We start from the raw sequence: 20,419 nt of genomic DNA, 5'->3' as shown, positions 1-20,419 counted from the left end.
GATCCAAAACAAAGACAGTGCAATCAGTGATAGACTTCCACAAGAGGCAGGGGCCTACATGTCACAACTGCACAACTCCAAGATGATGTTTGATGGCATGTATCTGTGAAACAAGTAGATATTCTGTCTTGGAAGCTCTGGGAAGGGCCTATGGCAACTCTTCTGGTTAGCATAGATACATACACAGAATTGAATATAGGGGCAGGGCATAGGCAAGGGTGATAACTGGTGAGCTCTCCAGCAATAACCATTTTTAAATGAAAGAGTAGAGGTCATATGGAATCATTTTACAACCTTAAAAGTAGGAAAACAAAAAAAAAAAACAAAAAAAAAAAAAAAAAAGTAGGAAAACTGCCAAAACCATTTTGGAAGAAGTTTCCTGACAAGTCACTCTTCTAAATTTTTATCATTTAGAAAAAATAAGGACAACAAAGTGTGCTATGACTCTATGATTCTGGATTATTTCAAATCTGGTAAGTAAACAAGGCAGTCATTACACAGTGCAATATATGCTATGATTTAGGATCCTATGAGACTTTGTCATCCAACCTAGTTGTTCCTAAATCATGGCAGAGATCAGATGCCAATCTTGAAGAGTAAGTGCCTTAGTATGCGCTAAAATAGGAGAAAGTCAGTACGATTATGTAGTGAATTTTCATCAAGCTAAATATATTAAGCTAAAACAGTTTATTCTGAGCTTATAGTTTTCCCTGTGTTTTGGTGCTAAAATATTTCTTAAAAAATTTTCTTTTTTAGAGAGGACAAGTGGGGTGGGGGGAGGGCAGAGGAAGAAAGAGAGGGAGAATCCTAAGTAGGTTCTATGCCCAGCACAGAGCCTGATGCAGGGTTTGATCTCATGACCCTGAGAGCATGACCTGAGCCAAAATCAAGAGTCAACTGCTTAATTGACTGAGCCACTCTGGCATCCCTCAAATATTTCTTATTTTATGGAATTTTAGTGACATTAATGTTGAATGTTTTTCTTAAAAAAAACAACTTTCCAAATCAAAATAAAAAGTTAAAAAAATGAAACTCTATAGCAAACCTTGCTGACTGTCATGTGTAGTCACAGGGTCCTATCTGGGTGCTTCCTAATCAGCTCTGCCTTCTCCGAATGATATGTTATTATTTGGGAAGACCTCAGTTACTCTAAAACCCATTCTTCAAATGCATTTATTTGCATATTTATGAAATATACTGATATCTAAGTACCTGTCCAAATTGTTTTAGGTACATAGAATTTAACAGACAAAACGTATCTTCATGAAATTTATATTTTAAAGTGGTAATATAGACATGAAAAATAAACACGTCAATGTCTACTCTGTTAGATGGTGATGTGTGTTTCAAGGAAAAATGAAGGATGAAAAGTTAAATTTAGAAAGATGTAGTAGAGATGATGCTGTTTTGTATGAAGGGATGAATGAAGCTCTCCCAAATTAGATCACATTTGAGAAGAGACCTGAAAGAAATGAGGGGACAGGTCATGTTTATGTACTTTTCCAGATTTACTCTGCCATAGTTTTCTGCTCAGTGCATTTAATGAGAAATTGCTTGGTACCAAATCTAGTCTTATAAACCACAGAGATAAGGTTTTGACCATTGTTGGAAGGACAGAATCATTGAGCACCATTATTACCTTTATGACAGAGTCTGGGTCATGAAGTTTCTGTGTGTAGCGCTATCTGAGAACATACAGAAGAACTTTTCTATTGACCTAGTATTCCTTTCAATATTGCCTGAGACAAAATAACCAGTTTTATGGCATGGAAGTTTCAACAATGTGCTTTTAAATGTAGGATTCATGGGACTTACCATGTACCCAATCTTAGAAACAGCTCTCCTAGTAAAACAGTGGACCAGCTTGTTAAATGCTTATCTAAAATGTTTTAGGCTTAAGACTCTCTTCCAAGAAGCAATTCCAGCATTGAACCAATGGCCCATCTACAGTACTGGGTTTTCAAGAACTGGCAGACATGGATCCAGGAACAGAAGTCTGGAAGTAGGCTTGGCTCCTCTCACATCACTCTTAGTGAGCAACTGTGTAACTGTGTTCGATGAATCTGCAACTTTAAGCTTTGTCAAGTTAGTCATTTTTTTCTGGGAGTAACACGTCTGTCAGAAGACATTCTACATATTGTAGTGACCTAAATAGATGGAAGCAACTGCTACCATCTATTTAGATATCTTAAGCCAGTGAATCAACAGAAAGAAAAGGAATTATTGTACTCCTGGAGTACAATTACTCTTGGAGTAATTGACCCTGGCTTATCTGAATTTTGTGAAGCCTGAGCCAATAAAATGTGGTGGGGTGTGGGATGGGGGGATTTCTTTACAAAAACAAGAAGGAAAATTAACTAATTAGAAATTAGGTACAGGGTTTTTGAAGGGATGTTTATAAATTATAGGCATTGATCTGAAGACTAGTTTCATAATACATACATTTCTGTTAGCTGGGGCTTATTTTACATGAGACATGAAGGTATATGTTTGACATCTAGGGAATTTTCTGAGGCATTCATGTTCCTTATTTTATTCTATTTTATTTTACTTAAATTTTGTTAGTTAACATGCAGTGCAATATTGGTTTCTGGTGTAGAATTTAGTGATTCATCCCTTATATATGGCACCCAGTGCTCATTACAACAAGTGCCCTCCTTAATATCCATCTAGCCCATCCCCCACCCACCTCACTCTATCAACCCTCAGTTTATTCTCTATTATTAAGAATCACTTATGGCCTGTTTTCCTCTCTCCTTTTTTCTCTTTTCCCCCTCCCCATATGTTCATCTGTTTTCTTTCTAAAATTTAACATAAAAGCGAGATTACATGGTATTTGTCTTTCTCTAACTGATTTCACTTAGTATGATGTACTCTAGCTTGATCCACGTCATTGAAAATGGTGAGATTTCATTCTTTTTTATGGCTAAATAATATTCCTTTGTCTGTGTGTATGTGTGTGTGTGTTTGTGTGTCTGTGTATCATATCTTCTTTATCCATTCATCAATTGGTAGACATTTAGGCTCCTTCCATAGTTTGACTATTTTTCATAATGCTGCTATAAATGTCGGGGTGCATGTGACCCTTCGAATCTGTATTTTTGTACCCTTTAGGAAAATACCTAGTAGTGTAATTGCTGGATCATTGGGTAGTTCCATTTTTAATTTTTTGAGCAACCTCCAAACTGTTCTCCAGAGCAGCTGCAGCAGTTTGCATTCCCACCGACAGTGCAAGAGGGTTCTCCTCACCCCTGCTACCCCCCCATCCTTGCCAACGCCCATTGCTTATTGTGTTGTTAATTTTAGTCATTCTGACAGGTGTGAGGTAGGATCTCATTATGGTTTTGATTTGTATTTCCCTGATTATATGTGATGTTGAATATCTTTTCATGTGTCTGTTAGCCATCTGGATGTCTTCTTTAGAAAAATGTCTATTCATGTCTTCTGCCCATTTTTTAACTGGATTATTTGTTTTTTGGGTGTTGAGTTTGATAGGTTCTTTATAGATTTTGGATACTAATGCTTTATCAGATATGTTTATTACAAATATCTTCTCTCATTCTGAAGGTTCCCTTTTAGTTTTAAGATTTTTTTATTTATTCATGAGAGACACAGAGAGAGAGGCAGAAACATAGGCAGAGGGAGAAGCAGGATCCCTGTGGGAAGCCTGATGCAGGACTTGATCAGAAGACCCTGGGATTACGACCTGAACCAAAGGCAGATGCTCAACCACTGAGCCACCTAGGTGTCCCTACCTTTTAGTTTTATTGATTGTTTCCTTTGCAGAAACTTTTTATCTTGATGAAGTTGCAATAGTTCATTTTTGCGTTTATTTTCCTTGCTTTCGTGACATGTCTAATGAGAAATTGCTATGGCCAAGGTCGGAGAGGATTCTGCTGACATTCTCCTCTAGGATTTTGATGGGATGCCCCTGCAGTGTGGCATTCATGTTCAATGAGAACAGTGATGGGTAATTACAGCAACTGTGATCTGTTAAGGACAAAGTAAAGAAGAGTTCTGACCCTTCAGATTCAGGAAGACTTCCCAGGCAAGAAAATTAGATCACTCAAATTTATAACTCACACTGCGAGGAATATGGAATGGGAAGTTGAAGAGTTGACAAAGACCAATTATGACTCCCAGAATGGCTGTCATCTCAGGAGTTAGAGTTTTAGGTATTTGGTGTATTATAACTGCTCTCATCCTTATTGTGTTTGTACTTCCTCAATTCAGTAGAATTGAGGGCATCATGTTCTTAGAAGAGGGTGTATGTGAATCTACATATACAAGGAGTGGGCTGTACCAGATTCAGTGCAGCTGTTCACTCAGATCACTCAGCCATGTTTTTGCACTCAGTGCTTTTGATTAACTTAAGAAGTATAGATGGATTCATAGGGGTTGAATGATAAGCAGTGAGACACAGGAGGGAATTAGCAACCAAATTCTTCTTCTTCCTCCCTCTGAAAGACTGCCCTGAGATGCAATTCATCCATAGACCTGTCCAGAGACTTACTGCCCAGACTGGCAATCAGCTGTGTTTTTCCATATATCTGGTCAGCTCAGACACCACATTGTATTTGCATTTCATTATTCCTTATCCTACTTCCCTTCTGCCCCACAGTTTTGTTTCTTTGAGATTACAACATCCAATAAAAGATTATCACTAAATTTTTTTCACAGGCTCTGGTATCAAAGAAAGCCACGGGAAGATTGCTCAAGGCAGCAGGAACTGTAAATTCAGAAGCTCTGAGTCAGCGGCATGCTTGAGGAATAGCAAGGCGTCTTGTGTGGCTGGAGGTTAATTAATAAGGTAAGTATGTTAGAGTTGAGGTGAGTGTTAACTAGGCACTTGATTTTATGTGGCCTATTTGGTGTCTGTAAAAAGATTTATCTCCCCCCCGCCCCTCTGAAGGAAAAACGAAGCTACTGGAGGGCTTTGAAGATTAAGTGAAATGTTCCTCTTTTCAGGAGTTGTGTGCAGAATGGACCAGAGGGGAGATAAGATGAAAATGGAAATTAGGAATTTTAATTAGGAAGCACTTACAACAACATAGGTAAAATAATAGTGGGTGAGGCAAAGGTAGTATTGGTGAAGGTGTTGAGGAGTGACCAAATTCTGAATACATTTTGAAAGTACAGCTGACAGAATTTATTACTGGATCAGATAAAGGGTATGAGAGAAAAAGCTTTGGTCTGAAGTATAATAGGAAGAATTGAGTTAGCATTACTGATATGGGGAGATTGTCTGATGAACATAGTTTAGGAGAAGTGAGTTTAGTGTTAGACTTCATAAATGTAAGATGTCACATATGTATGACACATATACGTGATATGCACATATATGTATATACACATATACATATAAAATGAGGAAATCTCTACCTCTCCAAATTAGAAATCAACAGTTGGTAATGACTAGCATGTTGATATTATTTAAAATCATGAAAGACAAATAAGATCACTGTAGTTAATAAGAAAGAGAAGTTCCACAAATTTAAGGTAAAATTCCTCAATTTTATAGGATGAAAAATTAGAGGAGACAGAAAACAGTTCCAGAAGCCAAGTATAGGGAGTGTCTCAGAAGGAAGAAGGGATGAATTGTGCAAAGCTGCCATAGATTCCATTTGGCAACATGGAAATTATTCATTACAGAACAACCTTTTCTACAAGGAAAGAAAAGGGGATACATTTAATTCCATTTAAATTTAGCCTCTTTTCTCTCCCGATGGCTCACTCTAACTTGACTATTCCCTATCACTTTTTACTGGTGTGAAGAGTATAGTGGATATATAAAGAGGATCCTTGATCATCTCCAAGGCCATCCCTCTATCTCTCTGTACTCACAGTCTCCTTCTGTATCCTTCTGGCATCAACAATAATTCCTGTAATGCTGTCCTAGAGAGGAAGGCAGATATATAGAGAAAAAGCAGAAAAATCTTCCTTTATATTCTAAAATATTGAAATATTGAAAGCTTATGATGACAGCTTAAGAAAGAAAATAGTTTTTGAAATCACTTTAAAGATAAAGAACAAAAGCCAGAGAGACTATGAGCTTCAAATTTAAGACATTAACTGCAGAATAGGGAAGACTACTTGGTGATGAGGAAAGTTATTTCTGCTCTAAAAGATGTAAAATCACCATTTCTGGGAAGAAATGGGGAACTGGAGGGGCATGATGAGATTTAAATGCTGGTTTCTTGAGCAGGAAGAAGCATCCCACTCCCCACTTCTCCACACCTTTCTAGTGGAACCATAAAAAATGTAGTAAAAATCACAATAATTTTGGGAATCCAGGAGCTAAAGTCTCCATGGCAAGCCCTGTAACCAGTATGGTGACTAATTGGTAGGCTAGCAATTGGTGAGGGTAAGTATTGAGTCAGATGGCCTAATTCGATTCAGTTTTCTTGGGGAATCTGAGTGACTCAGTTGCTTAAGCATCTGCCTTTGGCTCCGGTCATGATCACGGAGTCCTGGGATTGAGCCCTGTGATGGGATCCCTGCTCAGTGGGGAGTCTGCTTCTTGATCTTCCTCTCCCTCTGTCCCTCTGCTCTTCATTGGTGTTCTCTCTCTTTCTCTATTTCAAATAAATTAAAAAAAAAATCTTAAAAAAACGATGGGCTGACTCACAGTTTTCTTTAGGACAACGTGGCAAGAAACATAGCTAAGTATTACTCAGCCCGTATAGAAATACTGAGGGGCTAATAGACTATCAGAAAAAAATCTGTGGTCAGAATGAGAAAGATGCTGAATACATGGCTCTTGCCATAGGAGGACATGGGAGACCGTAGCAGATATCTTCACTCCCCTCTCATTCAATCATGACAGATGTCAGGGAATGATGATGGCCAGAAATAGGCAGAAGCCATATTGTGTGTTGGCCAAGTCAGCCACCCTACACTGTAACAGTGTAGAACAAAGAAAGCAATGAGAACAAAGAAAGTGACATGGAACAGACATGCCTATTTTGCTGCCAGAGTGTAAATGAAGATCTTAAGAAATTAGATAGCAAAAAAAAAAAAAAAAAATTTAGAATGCTTTAGGGGAAGGAAATGGTGGGAGCTGAATGACCACATTTTAATTCAGAAGGAGCAACATTATTGTCAAGTGCAAGTCGGTATTCTACTACAACACAAATAGAACATATATGATACGTTGAGTTCACCTTTGAAGAAAGATAATTCTCTCACTGCACAATTGCCTTTTTATTTTTTAAATTTTTTTTAATTAAAAAAACTTTTTTTTTACGATTGCCTTTTTAAATGGAAAGTTTAAGCTTACATCACAGAAAATATTCTATTCCCTAAGGGAACCTCCCTCTTCACCTTACGGGTGAGATTACAACTTTGGCCAGAAGTATTGGCCCACAATTCCACTTATTACTTGTGATGACTTAGGGAAAAGTAGATGGCTCCACAGAGCAACTAACAGATGCTTATGAACGTACATGAGAAAAATTTGGGTCCCACATTACCATTCTCTGAACAGTGTGGAGTAGGATTAGTGGCACCCTTTTATACTCTTTATTTTACATAATTTGCATTGAAAAGAATAATGAGGCAGTGGACAATACAGTGGACACTATATACAAAACAATGACCAAAAATATGTGATGACTTCAAGTTATGCAAGTCTATTAAAATAATCTCTTTTTTTTAGTTACCTATTTCTTCTGCGCAATAAGTATTAAAATACTTACTTTTTCAAAACCGTTTTGGGTTATTCAGACATGTATTTTGGAAGTCAGAGTTGGGAAATTTGGTCTAAGGGTTCAAGAACTTCATTTAGGATTCATTTTTTAAAAAAGATTTTATTTATTTATTAATGAGAGATACATATAGAGAGGCAGAGACACAGGCAGAGGGACAAACAGATTCCCTGTGGGGAGCCTGATGTGGGACTTGATCCCAGGAGCCCGGGATCATGACCTGAGCCAAAGGCAGACCCCTCAACCACTGAGCCATCCAGGCGCCTCTAGGATTCATTTTTTTTTTGTGTGTAGAGTAAGACACCATTACTCTAAGAATCATATATCCTGATTAGGATAAAGTGGCAGGTGAATATGTTAAAAAAAAAAAAAAAGCTCTGGGACATAATGTTTCCTACGCACATGAAGTTAAATTTTGCGAGAGACATTGGGCACCAGGAGAAATTGATGGTTATTGGTATCAGACCTACCTATGTGCTCAGTGTACACTCTGCGACAATGGCTTCACTTCTCTGAGCTTCAATGTCACCTTCTGAAAAAGGATAACCAAACTACACCTACATGCTATGATTATATGAGATTATATACATGAATCTTTGTATTATATTCACTTAATATTTCTTTACTTAGAGACCTAAAGGTTATAACTTTCAAAAGGCAGGGACTTTCCCAGTTAAAATAGGTTCTGCCATTTATCCAAGTGTGAATTTAAAATTCACAAAGTGTTACTAAACACAAATATAAAAAGTAAAGACAAAGAAAAAAACAAATTATAAGTGACTTTGTTCTAATTACTCTGTTTTCAACTTAAAATCATAGTTTTTGCTCAGAGACTGATAGATCAGTTACATAAAATCTTTAAAAAGTTTCTGCATACTAAAATATCCTTAAATATGACATATTGAGAGGAAAAAATAGTCATATATGGACAAGGCTAATTTTAGCAATTTATAGAAGGGACATACAGACTAATTTTCTTTCTTTCTTTTTATTTTTTTTACTAATTTTTTTCTTAAAGAGAAACAACCATTAGAAAAAGAGACCACAGAGATCAATTCTTGATTTACAAACAAATTTACATTGGTAACAAATATAGGAAAGAATGCTCTGCAGAAGGACCAAAGGGTACAACTGTGATAACATTCTTGTTTGTGAGAATTTGGGAAACTTTTACTGTTAACCAGTGTGGAGGTATTAATTAATGTAATCAGATTGGAAGACAGACAATATTCATTAAAAGCTAACATGCATGTGCTCATTGACCTAGCGATTCAGCTAGAAATTTATCACATGGGTATTCTTTCAAGTTTTCCATGATACATATCCAAGGATGCTTTTTGCAATTTAGTAACAGCAAAAGAATGGAAATGATCTATATAATTATCAGCACAGGGTTAGTTTATTTTATTTTATTATTTATTTATTTTTAAGATTTATTTATTTATTTATTTATTTATTTATTTATTTATTTATTCATGATAGACATAGAGAGAGAGAGAGAGAGGCAGAGACACAGGCAGAGGGAGAAGCAGGCTCCATGCAGGGAGCCCGACGCGGGACTGGATCCCGGGACCCCAGGATGGCGCCCTGAGCCAAAGGCAGGCGCCAAACCACTGAGCCACCCAGGGATCCCCACAGGGTTTAATTTTATATTTTATATTATTTATAAAATAATATATATTTTTAATATATACATAAAATTATTTATATATATAATATATAAATAATATATATAAAATTATTTATATTAATTAATTTAATAAATGTTTTATGTCCCTGGAATTCAGCTACTTAATACAGTGTGGAGCTCTATTTACACTGGTGTTGGAATGTCCCCAAGTAGATTATTAAGTGAACAAAACTCCCAGTCATAAAGTAAATAAGTCGAGCAGCACCAGATCCGAGATGACGGCCAGCAGGAGGCTGATGAAGGAGCTTGAAGAAATCTGCAAATGTGGAATGAAAAACTTCCGTAACATCCAGGTTGATTAACTAATTTATTGACTTGGCAAGGGCTTATTGTTCCTGACAACCCTCCATATGATAAGAGGGCCTTCAGAATCGAAATCAACTTTCCAGCAGAGTACCCTTTCAAACCACCGAAGATCACATTTAAAACAAAAACAAAGATCTAGGGATCCCTGGGTGGCGCAGCGGTTTAGCGCCTGCGTTTGGCCCAGGGCGCGATCCTGGAGACTCGGGATCGAATCCCACGTCGGGCTCCTGGTGCATGGAGCCTGCTTCTCCCTCTGCCTGTGTCTCTGCGCCCCCCCCCCCCCCCACCCCGTGACTATCATAAAAAAAAAAATCCGAACATCGATGAAAAGGGGCAGGCCTGTCTGCCAGTAATTAGTGCTGAAAACTGGAAGCCAGCAACCAAAACCGACCAAGTAATCCAGTCCCTCATAGCACTGGTGAACGACCCCCAGCCCCCAGCCCGAGCACCCACTTCGGGCTGACCTAGCTGAAGAATACTCTAAGGACCGTAAAAAATTCTGTAAGAACGCTGAAGAGTTTACAAAGAAATACGGGGAGAAGCGGCCTGTGGACTAAACTCTGCCACCACCGATTCCAGCGAGCGTGAGCGGAGACCCAGAGCAGCGCATTCAGACACCCCGCAAAGCAGGACTCTGCAGAAAATCGACACGTGCCGCCTGGCGTTTGCTTGTGGCAGTTACTAACTTTCTACAGTTTTCTTTCTTTCTTTCTTTCTTTCTTTCTTTCTTTCTTTCTTTCTTTCTTTCTTTCTTTCTTTCTTTCTTTCTTTCTTTCTTTCTTTCTTTCTTTCTTTCTTTCTTTCTTTCTTTCTTTCTTTCTTTCTTTCTTTCTTTCTTTCTTTCTTTCTTTCTTTCTTCTTTCTTTCTTTCTTTCTTTCTTTCTTTCTTTCTTTCTTTCTTTCTCTTTCTTTCTTCTTTCTTTCTTTCTTTCTTTCTTTCTTTCTTTCTTTCTTTCTTTCTTTCTTTCTTTCTTTCTTTCTTTCTTTCTTTCTTTCTTTCTTTCTTCTTTCATTTTTTTATTTTTATTTTTTCTACAGTTTTCTTAATCAAAAGTGGTCTAGGTAACCTGTAAAGAAAGGATTAAAAATTTAAGATGTTCTAGTTCTGCTTTCTTTGTTTTAAAAATCGCTGCTTCAATCTACTTTAAAATAATGGTGTTTCTTTTCTTGTCCCAATTGATCCAAAACCTTCAATTTACACTTAGCCCTTAAGGTTAAAACAAACAAAAAGGTTGCAGTTCCCCTGCCCTTACAATTCCCACTTTCTTGCATTTGGTTTGTTTTTCACTTATTCACTTCTCCCAGACCCAGGGCTATCTCTTCCGCAAAGGAGGAGAAAATGCTCCTGGCGATTCTGGTGGCTTCTCTACTCCCATGTTGCACTGCCCTGTGTGGGAGTTTGTTCAAATTCTCCTGGCTCCAATTTATAACATCCTTTTAAAAAAGATTAAAAACAAGCAAACCACCACTCACCACCCCCCCACCTCTACCAAAAAAAAAAAAAAAAAAAAAAAGCGGCCGTGAAAAGGGAGGCCCAATTCTTATGTAAAAATCTGGCCGGTATTAACCACAATAACGTTGATTAAAAGGGCAAGCCCTGATGTCTGTGTGCCTGATTGAATTTCAGCCTGGCCTGGCCTGCTTGGGAAACCCAGGTCTGGGCCAACACCAGAGGAGGGCCTGCCAACCAGAGGATGCTGTGCACTTGTGTGAGGAATTTCTCACCAGAGAGGCTCCTGAGGCCAAAGGTTGACGCTCCTCCCTGCAGCCACTGTGCAAGATGTGCTGGTCACTGCAGACAACTCTGAAGCCAGGATGTCCATGTGAAATTCCACGCTCACCTGTCACTGAGCTCGCTCTCCCAGCTCCCCAGGGCAGCGCAGCCCCACCGCGACTCTCCCTCGGCACAGTTTGGCCCTTTGCGGGGTTGGAATTGGCCGGACTTGGCTGTAGCCAGCAGCAGTCTGGGGGTGCCGGCGCCCTGCTGGCCCCTTCCTTCGGAACAGCCGGCCAGCCCAGAAGCAAGACCGCCTTCCCTCTCCCTCTGGACTCACAGCCTTTGTAGAGTCAAGCTCCACTTGAAGCTCACTCAGTAATATCCTTTACATGTGTTTTATATTGTTTTGACTGCCTTTTTTTTGTAGAAATAAAAATTGACCTTTGTAGAAATAAAAATTGAATTACAAAAAAAATAAAGTAAATAAGTCATGGGATGTAATGGTGACCATAGTTAATAATATTGTATTGCATATTTGAAAGTTGCTAACAGGTCTTAAAAGTTCTCATCTTAAGGAAAAAAAATTGTAATAGTTAATAATATTGTATTGCATATTTGAAAGTTGCTAACAGGTCTTAAAAGTTCTCATCTTAAGGAAAAAAAATTGTAACTATGTATAGTGATTTAGCCAGGCTTTCACAATATATGCAAATAACAAATCATTATGTTATACACCTAAAGATTATGTAATGTTATAGGTCAAATATTTCTCATTAAAAAACAGATGACACCCCCCCAAAAAAACAAGACATGAAAGAATTTATCTAGTATACTTAAAATTGTACAAATAAATCAGAATTGTATATATCATTTATAGGAATGCATTTTTATTGGAAAGATAAAGATTTCTTTAGAGAAATTAATTCCTGGAAAAGAGACTGGGACAAAGGTAAAACTTAAGTTTTTTTTTAGTTTGAACAGTTTAGTTCGTAATCCTCTGCATGTACTATGTTTATTTTAAAAATGTGTTGGTAAACTTTGGGACAATTGGAATAGTTCTCAATACAGGCTATTTATTAAAGCAAACATCACACTTTGAAGTGTTTTAATTATTATTTTTTTCTTTTCCATTGTGCTTCAGTACAGTTTAAATGACTCTGGTGATAGTTACTTTTAGAAACATTCCAGAATTTTGAAGGGCAGAACTTAGTTTGAAGGGCTTGCTACAGTTTTTTTTTCCCTAAATAATTTATAAATGTCCTTCTGAATATGTGACAATAACTATATAACCTTGTTTTTCCTGTATTTTCAATAGTCTCTAAGGGACTGATAAAACACCAATGAAAAGGACTGCACTTTTCATTTTTTTTTCACTGAGAAAGAATAGAATTACCAGCTCCCTCCCCATATATAGATTTAAAAAAGAAATGATCACAAGAAGCTGTTTCCCTCCTTGGGCAATCGCTAGCCAGATAATGGATGGAATCAAAAAGATTGGTAGAGATGTTCATTTGGAGAGAATCATTACTGTACTCTGAATCTCTCCACTCCATTTCCCGGAAATTGGAGGAGTGGGGTTGGGGTGAGAACTACACTGTAGCCCAAACCCAGTCAAGGGACTTCAAGGGGACCATTTGAAATGTGCTTCTTGCGTATGAGGACTAGAGTCTAATCTGCATCTGATTAAGACAAAATGCAATTAGGACTAGTTTTGATCTTTCTTGGGAAACCAACATCTCATCCAAAAGAATGACATTAACTTCTTTGGTATTGGAGCCAGAAGAGTTCTGCTCGGATTTGCAGGCTTTTCTTAAATTTACTAGAGTAAGAGTTGCTTGAGTCTTTTGATGGACCATGCTGTGCTGTGCAGGAGAGAAAGCCTGCGTGTGATCCACTTGGTTCTGTCCACAAAGACTGCCCATGTGGAAGTCTCAGCAGAAGGAAGATAGAGTTTATAGAGTTTAGAGCTGGATGCACAGCCTTGGTCATATGCCTGAGTCAAAGGAACAGCAGAAGAGAGGAATTCAAGAGGGAGCCTCTATCTTCAAAAGCTTATGACTGTTCTAGAGAGAAAGGATCCACTTTCACCATCTCAGAAATCAAAAGCCCAAAGCTGCTTAGCTATGCATGAGTCAGCCTACCCCAGTCCCCACTTGCACAACTTAACACTGTAGCTGGAAGGGAGCTCAAGCTAAGTCAAGTTCAGAGTTTTTACTGGCTTTCTAATTACTGCATGCATTCTAATTACTGAAATAAATTACTTTCAATGATTAAAGTAATAAGCAGACTTTTAAAATTATCTTAGTAACCAGAAGGCCAGTCATGGGTCTTCCAGGTTTTTAATTGAGAAGCAGGATAAGATTATCCCTACTGAATAAAGTTGTGACCAAAATTAAAGTGTCATGATTGTCCCACATATGAGCTAACATTAATTAAAATTTTTCTAGGATTTTAATCTATGCTGTGGTTGCAAGCCATGAGTCCATTCAGGCCTGAGTGGGAGAGCTATTCCTTTGACTACCTGGGTGATTGTAGTGAATTATTTAACTTGTATGAAACTTGGTTTGTGTGTTCATAAAATAATTTGGAAATATTCCAAATATGCAGAAATGAACAGAGAATCACTACACTACACAGCCCCAGGTAGCATTAGTCACAGCATGGTTTATGTGATCATCTCTCCAAGCCATAGTGTGGTACTCAGCTGCTCATCTGTCTATGATATCATTGTTTTTAGAGAATGGATATAATAGCTTCATCAACATATTAAAAGTATGCCAGTTTTCCTTAGATATATCTTAATGGAATAATAACTACAGTTAAAATATTACATTTACATTGAGACTGTGTATATCTTCTGATCATACCTTTCTTATCCTGTCATAATTTTCTGTTCATAATTACTACATACTTTTATAATACTAATAAAATCAACATACAATCTTGTTTGCAAATTTTAAAGATTTTGACACGTGGGACTCTTGTTGTATTTACTGGTAAGAGTGTTTCCTTCTCTGGGATCCTGCATCTCTCGATCTCTACACCCTCAGAACCTGAAGATGCAAGTTTCACAAATCCTCAAGCAACCGCTAGGAGTGATGGTAAGCAGAGCCATGCTTACTTCTAGCCTCTACTCCTCAGACCCATGTGTTCTATATATTGTAAACACAGTGCCATAGAATGATCATTGTTTCTGAATGCATACTACAGCTCGATTGGCATTGTTTTCATTTTGTATTTCTGAGCTGGCATTCGGTTATGCTTTTCAAAAGCTGTTCCATCACTTTATCTCTCTAGTTAGAAGGAACTTTTATCCCTTAATCCAAGGTAAACATAGGCACCAGTGTAATAGTGGTTGATGGTGTGGGGGTCTAGGCCACCTTTCCATGCAGATAATTTGTATATTCTGGCCTTGTTTATGCTCCATACTGGATACCCCACCTGCAATTTTTAATGGGTTGCTTTGAGGATTACCTAACCTTATGGCTAGTAGCGTCTGATAGATCATTAAACATGTTGGCTATTTCTGCTTACAAAGTCAGGTGCTCTGTCTCTTTAAACAGAACCAGGAGCTGTTTTTCTAAGGCTGTATATTTCTCTGTTGCAGATGGTCTGTATCGTGACTCTCTCCCTGGGGCTAACCATAAACTATACATGTAGTCTTTTTCCATCTGTGATACCTGTACCATAGGTATCATCATATGGATCAAGTGGCAGGATGCTTGCACTTAGCCTGAATCCACTTCCCAGCCCTTTCCTTTTTTAGTCGTCACTTGAAGTGGGAAGTTTTCCATGTACCTTGGTAGATGGGATAAGGTAGTATTTCCAAATGAGAAAGAGAACCTAGATGGCTTCTAGCTATTGGTCTTTGTTCTGAGCAGTGAAAGATGAACATTGTGGTAGCTTCTCCTTTATTTTGGGGAAAATGTCATGGCATACCACAGATCACTGGATCCCTACAAATATCACTGGAATTTTCGTAGGATTTATCTCCCATTCTGTGGAGTTCATCTGTTTTACAAAGCCTTTGGTATACTTCTTACTTACCTACTCCTTTTAACAAAATTATATCCATATAGTGAACCCCCGTGATGTTCTGTGGGATGACTAGGTCATTCACGTTCTTTTATGATAGTCCAGGTCCAGGACTATGTTATAGTAGATGTAGCATAGCCCTGGTCTAAGAGCATATATATGTATTTTTATCTTTTCCATATGAATAAGTATTACTTCTGGGTACCTATTGGTTTGGACAATAATGCAGTTTTCCAGATCAGTGACCACATTGAGGTCATGCTATATATAGCTCTAGCAAAAATAAAATATCTGGCACTGAAACTGAAATTATGACTATTACTAATTTGAGTTTAGACAGTCCAATGTTATTTTCTAGATTCTTTCTTACCTTTATTTTTGATGGGGATAGGATACATATTTATTACATCCTTTAGGTCTTTAAAGATGGTATTAATCCTGTCCATTGTGTCTGGGTGTGTGTGTGTATGTGTGTGTATTTTAAACATGTACATATATTTGGCCAGGGAGGGATGGGACAAACTTCAAGTGGGCTTTCCCCACTATGATCATTCTTATTTTGCAAGTCAAGGAAGAAATATGGTGGTTGTATTAATTTCCAAGTATGTTCATTCCAATTATACATGTGGGAGCTGGAGAAGTGACCATGGATTGGACCCATGGACCTACTTCAAGTCATATCTAGACCACAATTTTATTAGTTATCTGGCCCTGATAGGCTCTTATCATCCTATTGAGAGGACAACTGATGAGACTTCAGAATGCATGATATCATTGTCAACTCAGATCTTCAATCTAACAGCCCTTGAAATGTCTAGCTAATCTCGTTTCCTTAGTGTATGACTACCTAAGTGGCTGTGGTTCCTTGGGGGAAGGCCTGGGAGAATCATTACCAGAAACATTTGTTGTAATATATTTGTTCTCCTGTTGACCCAGTCTCTCCTTAGATCACTGTGTTCCAGGTCTGAAAAATTAGTTCAAACTAAGTCTGAAAACTAGATCAGTAATCATTACTTTTATTGGACTAGCTGGCCTCAGCCTCCTGATCCTTGATTTAATATTTTAAAAGTAGAGATTGAGCAGTACTCTTGATGGCTGTTCTTCTATCTTGTCTCTGGGATGTCTAAGGGTTGTTTCACCTGGCTGCCATTCTGAACTTTCTGTTTATTAAATAATTGTACGCTCTTGCTTATTTCAGGGTCCTATGATCCCCATTTTATTAAAGAATCCAGTTCTGTAATTCTTACCTTCAGATCATCTCTACAGAGACAGTCTCTGTAGGCTTCTCAAAGATGATGGGGCTTCTCCCACTGGTGCATTTTCATCATTTTAATAAGCAAAGTATTCTCTGTATCCCTGTGGCCCTGCCCTGGATATAGGTTTCTGGAATTGTGTAGCGTATCTAGCATAGCATCCTTTGAAATTTTCTACCCTTTATCTTACCATTTACTAAGGCAATTCTTCCATTTCTATTCCTTTCAGTACCAGCCATAGATATTTGTAGTTTTTTAAGAATGCCACTCTAGCAATGAGTTTATACCATCTCCCTGTATGCTGGCCAGTATGTGAAATCTTGCATTATAGAAAAGTGGTAGCATATCAATAGCCTCTCATTTATCTAATTTCTTTATCCCCTCCACTGCATTTATCTCTTTTAGGATCCCATTCCATAGAGACTTTCACAGCTCCTGCCATAAATGTTGGCTTGATACCATATGCATACTGGGGTACAATCTGTCTCTCCTTTGAGCAGGTCTAGCACTTTCTTTGTCAGTTTATGTTGTATCTTGGCATTTACTATATCCTGGTGACCAGGAAGAGAGGTGGGGAAGTCTTGAGGGGGATCATATTTATTGTACAAGGGAGAGCAAACCCTCTGTTATCTTCATGCAAAAAAGGAAAGCAAATCCTTATCAGGCAGGAGTAGGCCACTTGTTCAGGCTCAGATGCTTCAGAGTGATCTGAAGTTTCAAAGTTTTCAAGAGCATCAATCCAATCCAGATATCTCCATCTCAAATCTCACAGACTAATTCTTTCTCCAATAGGTCCTTGGAGTACAGACTTTTAGGTATGAAAACTTAACTTTCTCTGGAGTGCTTTACTCTTCTAATTATGTCCTGGACTTGACCCTCAGTTTTTCTTGCTCTGGCTGCTGGAGATGATAATTTTTTGTATGCCTCCATGGAGGCCTTCTGACTTTCACACTTTGCTTTAGAGGTTGGTGATTAACCAAGGTTAGCCTTTCACTATGTTTCTACAACAGAATGCACATTCTATGCTCCTTATAATTGCTGGTCCCCTGAAACTCCAAAGTCCTTACACCATTCTCTTTCATTATGGGCCCATTAGAGTACTAGTGGTGAAATTTAACAACTGGAATGTTACAACTTGTTGGGGTTGTCAGTACTCCCCCTAATGTAGGTGATGTGCTCTTCTTTTCCCCCTCATTGTCGTCAGTGGGTGACGACAACCGCATTATAGAGTATACTTCATAAGACCACTCTTAGCAATAATTGTAGTGTGCTGGGCTTGAGGAAACAGATTCTGAAAAAGACATTATCTTGGATGGCATTTATGTGGGAAGGAACTCCGAAACAACACCTAAAAAAGAAGAAACTTTGGAGCAGGCAGAGGGAGAAGTTTATTGGTGATGTAGTTACCATGGAGGCTGCCTCAGATCCCACGGGGAGCTTTGACACAGAAATGGCCCTTCAGAGATGCCCACATTGAGGCAAGAGGCTGAGATTTTGTACCACCACACTGACTGCATTTGATGTGGGTTACCCATGAGACAGGCAGGAGCACAATTTTGGGCTGCCTATTTATCTCTGCTAAAGTGATTCTCACGGAGGGAAAAGCCTACAGCAGCTAATATTCCTGGCATCGTGGAAAATACCTGCATTGGTCCTGGAGGATTATGCTATAAATTTTTTGTGAACATGAACATGTCTTCATAAGGATTCTTTAATCTTTTGTCCACATTTTACAGATAAGGAATGTGCCAAAAACTTGGGTAACTAGCCTAAGTGGATATGACTATGAAGTATGGAAGCTAGGATTCCAACCCAGGCAATCTGACTCACAGACTCCCAATCACTGCCTCTTGCCACCCTAGTCACTACCTTTAAATGACTATATATACTAGATTGTGTAGGTGAATGGTATGGCCTATGTGAAGTATAGTATACTGTGCCTCAATATGCTAACGGGTGTGGACAGAAACCACATTAAGAGGCTTCTAAAATCAATGCTTGCATGTTTCAAATTTCAACTGTTTTTCTTATATACCTAATTGAAAGATACCTACTTGTGGGGACCTGAAATGAAGACAAGGGCATTAATTGTTATTTGATATGCAATGGATGCTTACATAAATTCTTGATGCTTTTCATTCTTGCCCTGTCTACACAAAGAGAAAAATATTTTAAAGAAGCACAGTTTAAACTCTATTTACTTTCATAGCACAGTTTAAACTCTATTTACTTTCATAGCAATTTTCATAGATTACCCTGCTCCATGATACACCAAGCAACTGACCGACATATACACATAGTGCATACACTATATATACATATATATATACACTATATAGACCACTGTACATAAAACATTTAGAATAGTCATAGAATGCAGTCATGAGAGGAAAAATGTAATGATAGAACTCACTGATTATTTCAAGAGGAATTCTAGATTTTTGAGTGAATAAATAGATAAAAAGTATTCCAATTTGGGGGCACCTGAGTGGCTCAGTCAGTTAAGCATCTGACTCTTGATTTCTGCTCAGGTTGTGATCTCAGGGTCATGAGATTGAGCCCTGTGTCAGGCTCCGTGTTCAGCATGGAGTTGGCTTAAGATTCTCTCTCCCTCTCTCTCTCCCCACTCATGCTTGCTCGCTCTCTCTTTCTCTCTCAATAAATAAATAAAATATTTTAAAAAGTATGCCAATTCAGAAAGTATATTCTAAAATGCTTAATTGGAACTTACATTGGCCATGAAGTTTTAACATCTTTAAAATATATCTAAAAATAATTTTTCTATTTATCACTTGTAACCAGTATTAAATCAGTGGTGAAATTGGTAAAAGTGAGTGCAAGACAAAGTCTACTGTGCCCACAAAAATGCATGTACAAGTTTGATACATAACAAGAATTCATTTACCATGACTTGTTCATCACTCAAAAAAATATCCAATGGCATTATTTTTGATAAAAATGTAAACAAATGATGTTCATTGGCACTTTCTCCAGTAATGGAAATGTTCTTTAATATACAATTATTTTTATCATGACACCATATCTAATGATAAGATTTTATTTAACTTAAAAATAAAGACTTTTAAACATCTCTATGGGTTAGTTTAGCTGGTACAGTTGTTACTACTCATAGAGAAGCTCAGTCTGCTAGAAATGGAATATTGTAAAATGTAGACATGGGTTTTCTTATATCCAATCACATCTCCAGTCTTAAAACTTCAATTGGTTTATATGGAGATGTTATTGTCATTCCTAGTTATGTTGTCATGATCAGCTTTGAAATTTAAATTTCAATGTTTATCTGCACCTGCTTGTCCAATATGATAGCCACTAGCCATGTATTTCTATTGATATTGAAACTGAAATTAATCAGTTTAAATAATATTTAAAAAAATCACTTTGACAGTCATACCAGCTACATTTCAAGTACTAAATAGTGAGAAAGTAGAGCTATCTTATCTTGTAGGCTAAAATTTCCAAATGGTTGGAAGAAGTAGCTAGGGGGCGATGTGGGGCTTCTTGTTTCTCATTCTTGTTAAGTGGGAACAATTTGAGGATTTTAAAGGTTAATGTGAAGCAGCCAGCAGAGTGCAAGAGGTTTGTCAATACAGGAAAGAGAGAGAAAAATCAATATAATAAAGGCCTTGAGAAGGTGGGAAATAATGAGGAGAGCACAGATAAAGATATTAGATGTTGAAAATAGAAAGGAGAT

General features: G+C 37.7%; 1 long non-coding RNA gene and 1 pseudogene across 1 annotated transcript in view; both read left to right on the top strand.

Moving 5' to 3' along the window:
* The first annotated feature begins 4,691 nt into the window (after positions 1–4,691).
* Positions 4,692–20,419, top strand: part of LOC144296487 (uncharacterized) — a 28,147-nt gene continuing 12,419 nt past the window's right edge. Inside the window, exons 1-3 of the long non-coding RNA XR_013363592.1 lie at positions 4,692–4,810; positions 11,330–11,794; positions 14,382–14,520. This is a non-coding gene — a long non-coding RNA (uncharacterized LOC144296487). The remainder of the gene's footprint in view (positions 4,811–11,329; positions 11,795–14,381; positions 14,521–20,419) is intronic.
* LOC144296486 (ubiquitin-conjugating enzyme E2 L3-like) lies at positions 9,597–10,337 on the top strand (annotated as a pseudogene).

Source organism: Canis aureus, chromosome 24 (assembly GCF_053574225.1).
Source record: "Canis aureus isolate CA01 chromosome 24, VMU_Caureus_v.1.0, whole genome shotgun sequence".
Classification (NCBI taxonomy): domain Eukaryota; kingdom Metazoa; phylum Chordata; class Mammalia; order Carnivora; family Canidae; genus Canis; species Canis aureus.
The sequence above is the reverse complement of the archived record's forward strand: the minus strand, read 5'-3'. Positions and strand labels throughout refer to the sequence as shown.